The following is a 6,071-nucleotide window of genomic DNA, read 5'->3' as shown; positions in this document are numbered from 1 at the left end:
GAAAGAGGGAGATTTTCTAAAAAACTAAATATTCCATGCAGACAGCTGTAGATTTCCCTTCAGTATTTCAGATATTGAGTTGGTCCCTCTGCATGCTAATACTGATTGGAAACATCTGAGAGAGTGTCTGCACATCTCAGTATTTGTAAAATCTGAAAGGATAAACCTTTGAACATGAATGAATAGTTTATTGGTGTCAATAAGTGTTTTCATCAGCATAGTGTGTCATTTGCAATTTGTTATCAACTCTTCTTTCTTTTTTTTTTAACATCTTTATTGGAGTATAATTGCTTTACAATGGTGTGTTGGTTTCTGCTTTATAACAAAGTGAATCAGTTATACATATACATATGTTCCCATGTCTCCTCCCTCTTGCGTCTCCCTCCCTCCCACCCTCCCTATCCCACCCCTCTAGGTGGTCACAAACCACCTAGCTGATCTCCCTGTGCTATGCGGCTGCTTCCCACTAGCTAGCTATTTTACGTTTGGTAGTGTAGAGTAGCATGGACATATATACACAACTCTTCTTTCTTGATTCAGGGTGGAACTTTCCATAAAACAGAATTGTTAGACAAATAGACACTTTGTGTCTATTTGGTGATTGTGTGAGTATGTGGTTGAAAGGCTGAATCACTGATGGAATGAATGTCAGATGGGTCAGAGATTATCAAGCAGAACAATGGCTTTTGTCTAATCCCACTTGTCTGCAAGGGAACCAGGGAACCAGGTGGGAGGCTGGCTCAGATAAAGTGGAATTGGATCCATGCTCCAGAGAATAAGGAATAGCTCTATATAATGTATTATGTGAGTGTCACCATGGTATTGTTCCCATTCATAAGCAACAGTTTCTTTTAGAAACTTGTTAAGCTTGTGTGTCAGTAATACATTAATGTGGGTAAATGGCTTGAATAATACATTGGCAAGATCCTCTAAATCTTTGTGCCACCAAACAACAAGTGCCTTCAGAACAGTGCCTTCTTTAAATGGATGCCTGAGCATGAAAAGGTTTGGGAAAATATTTGGAATTGGATCAGTATTATATGTCATCTAAAATAAACCAAATAACCTGAGAACTAAGAAGAAAATCTTCCTATCTCCCACAGATTTGCTCATATTCTTACTAGGAGTGACCTGAGTTTGAGCTGCAAGATCAGTTGGACTCAGGACTTCAAAACAATCACAATCTTATGAACTTCCTCTAGTAATGAACACGTTACCTAATGCTGACAAAAGAAATGACTTCATGGCAGCAGGGATCTGTAGCCAATAGAGCATTTAAAATTTTCTGTATAGGTTTCATTTCCAAACCATATCAACTCTTCCTTGCTGTGTGATGTGGGAAAGCTAGCTAAACTTTCTGAGGTTACCTGTGTGCAGTGCTGCAGAAATGCTGAATGAGATGAAGCTAGAAGAACCTAGTTGTACTCCTTAGGTGAGGGAATTCACTCATCACTCCTGGCAAGTCAGGCAATTGATGTAGTCTTCTCTAAAAATGGAATAACAATAACCAGCCACTGTGAAAATGAACAAGGTGAGTCACATAAAGTGCCTGGCATGGATGTCTGTGACATAGTAAACACTAAATTAATATTAGCATACTCCATGCTTTTTATTCCTCTTTTAATCTTACTTTTTCTGCCTCTGCTCTGGACTCCCTATTCTCTCCTTATTTCTTCCACCTCATATACTAGGAATTATGGACTCAGAGCAGGTATTTGGTTAGGGAAATTCACCTGTATGGTGACAGGAATCCACCTGGACCACAATAGGAGAGGTAGAACTTTAAGGACTATTGTTACAAGTTGATTGAATAGATGCTGAGATGCTTAAATGAACACATTTAACTTACACATAACTTCATTCTATTACCAGCCTCCAAAGCTTCCCATTCCTGCAGCCACAGCTTTTTAGGTAACATGGAGAAGGCATGGAATGGTCTGGATGGCAAGATTTTTAGGAGCATTTGTAGCCTCAGGATACCAATCTGTGAGCTTTCTTTTTTTTAAAAAAGGAAAAATTTCACAAAGATTTATACAAGAAATAGTGTGTAATATTACAATGTCTTCTCCAGTCTTTTCCCAACTTGACTCTTACTTATTGTCTAAAAGATTCAATCATTTCATAACTGATAAAGGATACCAGAAAAGAAATTTACTTCTTTTCTTTTCTGTGTCTCATCTTCTTTAACATTTCATCATGTATATCATCATCAGTTTGAGCCTGAGTCCCAACTCCTGCAGAATACTTGGTGACAATGTCATGGGTTTTATGTGTTCAAATGTCGTCCCCATGACTCATGGTATTCATTCAGCATTTCAGATTACATAAATTGTTTCCCAGGAGAGAGACATAAAATTGTGTAGACAGGGAATATAGAAGAACACACACACATACACACACACAGACATTACCACATGGCTACAAAGACATGGTCTCTAGGGTAAAGATGGTAGATTCTATAGATTCATAGTTAAAACCCACTTAAAAAGGAAGGAAATAGATTGTAAAACCTCTTCTTAGCACTTCCCTCCAATTGCATTAAACCTTTAACAGTAACAAGGCATCCCCCAAACACCATTATGTAGGAGACCCACCTATCCCTGCTGTTCAGATATGACAGCTGAGGCTTCGAGATGTTGAATATTTTTCCTACCAAGATTTATTAAGGACCAGCAGACTTGATGTTTGTTTGCAATGTGGGCATACATCAGCATTGCAACACACACACACACACCCCTAAACAAATTCACTTGGGTGAAACTATAATTTTTTTTATGAGACTGTGCCTACAGGTCATTGATTCTCTTAATTCAGTCTCAAAATAAATCTGTTTTGTTAAAAAGAGCAAGCCATGAAATTGTCTGAACCTTTTACTTTTCCACTGGTCTGATGACTGTGTATACAGAAGCACAAATACATATAAATACATCCTGTGTGGTCTCAGGTAGAACTCAGAGGAAATGTGAAAGAGAGGCAGAGAAGAAAATTAAAAAGTAAATGGAATACAACCCTGAGGAATGAGTCAGAAAGGGGTGCAGAAAGGAATGACAGTCTACAGAGGACACAGAATACCAGGCGTCCCAAATTGAGGTCCATTAAGAGAAGGGCATTAGAGTAGGTCAATGTGCCAACGATGTTGGTGCTCTTATTACAAACCAAGGACTTTTATAAGTTCATTACAGATATTAATTCATTTAACTTTCCCCCAAGCTGATGAAGTAAGCAGTGTTATTATCATCCCATTAGTAAAGATGAGAAAACTGAGGCACAGTTGGGTTGAGCATCTTGCCCCAGGTCATAAAATAGTAAGAGGTAAAAGGAGGCTGTGACCCTGGGCAGCACACGCACCCCTCTTCATAGTGGCTGGGAAAGAACCCAGAGAGGTGCGTGGTGGACATGGGACCACATAGGGCTGAAGTGAGAACAGTGCTAGGTACAAAGCAGGTGGTAGGTGCCCATTATATGTTTCATGCATCCTGAGGAGACTCCAGTAGGGAGGGAAAAATGTTTAAGTGGATGGAAAAGAGCCCATAATAAGGTGGAGAGTAGGGAAATTGGGAGAGAAGCGAAAAAGAAAGGATTCATTCAGGTAACAGAAGCCTTGAGTTTTACTGAAATGTGAGCCAGTCCCAAATGGGTCAGAGCCAGTTTACCCTACAGCTATCTCAGAGTGGCCACCGTCTTCACAGGCAAGCCCCACACAGAAGTGGGGTGGTTGGATTCTGGGTGTTGATAGTGTCTGTGACTAGCTGAGCACAGTATCCAGCAGAGGGCAGCTCCTCGATAATTCAGTGTGTTTAATACCTACTATGTACCTACTCTGGGTCAGGTAGCGGTGATACAAAACAAAAGGTGATCCCTCAGGCTTTGCAGTCAGTTTAGAATTAGAATCCCAGGGTCTGCCACTTACTATGCACTGGCTCTGGCAAATTTCTTTACCTTCTTCTGTCACATTCTCTTTTCCCTGAAACGTGACTAATAGATGCCAGCACAGCACCTGTGGTACTAATGGCTCCAAAGCTGTTAGTTGTTGAAGATGTTCTGTCATTATTTTCAAAGAATGACTGCACAGCCCTTGATGTTGATAGAGCTCACAGCTTAATAGGGATGAGAAACACATAAACTGACAATCACCAGAGAGCGTGCAGGATGTCCTGGTGAATACAGGCGTGAGCCCTAGAGGCGGGATACATTTCTCCCACTCGCAGATTCGAGATTCTCCCTCCTCATTTTCGGGAAGCTGCACTTGGGGGTATCAACAAGGTTGAGGTGGTAATTCAGCTGCCTCAGCAAAGCCTGAGGAATGATAGAAAGATTCCACTAGAGAGTTCAAACTTGACTCTTAAAATGGCAAGGTTGCATCATATGTTTAAATATAAATTTCATCAGAAGCTAGGAGATAATTCTGAAGTTGGAAATTCAGGTTGCATACCTGAAAACAAACCTTTGTCAGACTAAGAACTCTCTCACAAAGCAGTTCCTCACGTTATTTGGCATTGCTCTGTCACATGGTAATTATCCTATTAATCCAAATTAGACCTTTATCTTAGGTTCTTCATCCAAAGTGTGAATATAACAACTATTGAGGGGAGAGAAGGAGGGTGATTTTAGAAACATGCCTTATCACGAGAGCAGGCACTTTTTTTTGGCAGCAAGAAGGAAATACAATTTTAACATATGTAAGAACTAAGATGCATGAGTGTATTTAAGAAATATAATAAATTATAGGGTTTTTTTAATAGATCTTTATCGGAGTATAATTGCTTCACAATACTGTGTTAGTTTCTGTTGTACAACGAAGTGAATCAGTCACATGCATACATATATCCCCATATCCCCTCCCTCTTGAACCTCCCTCCCTTCAGAGTTCTTAGAGTGATCTTTAGGGAGATTCTAAAAAGGAAAGCAGACTCAGTTACCGGTGTACCAGGCCCTCTGGCACCTCATTCCAGAGGCTTCTATTTAATTAACTAAAGACTTCTACAAAAGACCTTCACTTAATACAGGATCACATGACATAGACCCAAAGGGCAATAAAAGTGACATCCTTATGTGTGGGACTTCCCAAATGCCACTGAGGAGCTCTGTGTGTCTGCTTAGTACCAATACCCTGGGAGGTGTGGCTAATAAGGCAGACTCTTGAGCTCCACTTTAAGAGACTTTATTCAGTAGGTTTGGAGTAGGGTTCCAAGATCTGTAGGTTTTACAAAACTCTATACACGATTCTGAGAGCTAAGAGTAGACACTACTGACAAATGCCACATGCAAATCTTGCCTGATGATGAAAATCACCTGGAGTGTTAGTTTAAAATGCAGATTTCTAGGCCACACTCCAGACTCACTGTATTGGAATATCTGAGTTCTGGACACAGATACTGTATTTTAACTACTCACAGGTCAGTCTCAGCTTCTGGGCTGGTGTGAACCTATGTGTCAATGCTTTGATGTCTATAAATCTATTTTCTAACATTATCAGTCAGTTCCTAAATGGAGACAGTTCTGAGTTTTAATTCCGCTCCTTGACCTACTAGACATGTAATTCCGGTCAGTTCCTTAACTATACAAAGTCTCTGGTGACTCAATTGTGAAGTAATAAGAGGTCATTGCGAAGATTAAAGAGTAGCAAGTATAGGGAAATTGGCTCAAGATGGCGGAGTAGGAGGAGGTGAGCTCATTCCCTCTTGCGAGAGCACCGGAATCACAACTAAATGCTGAACAATCATCAACAGGAAGACACTGAAACTCACTAAAAAAGATACCCCACATCCAAAGACGAAGGAGAAGCCACAGTGAGATGGTACGAGGGGCACAATCACAATAAAATCAAACCTCATAATTGCTGGGTGGGTGACTCACAAACTGGAGAACACTTATACCACAGAAGTCCACCCACTGGAGTGAAGGTCCTGAGCTCCACGTCAGGTATCCCAATGTGGGGGTCTGGCAATGGGAGGAGGAATTCCTAAAGAATCAGACTTTGAAGGCTACTGGGATTTGATTGCAGGAATTCAACAGGACTGGGGGAAACAGAGACTCCACTCTTGGAGGGCATGTGTGTGCATCGGGACCCA

This window comes from Lipotes vexillifer, unplaced genomic scaffold (assembly GCF_000442215.2).
Source record: "Lipotes vexillifer unplaced genomic scaffold, Lipotes_vexillifer_v1.1 scaffold495, whole genome shotgun sequence".
In the NCBI taxonomy this organism is placed as follows: domain Eukaryota; kingdom Metazoa; phylum Chordata; class Mammalia; order Artiodactyla; family Lipotidae; genus Lipotes; species Lipotes vexillifer.
This window is presented reverse-complemented; position numbering follows the sequence as displayed.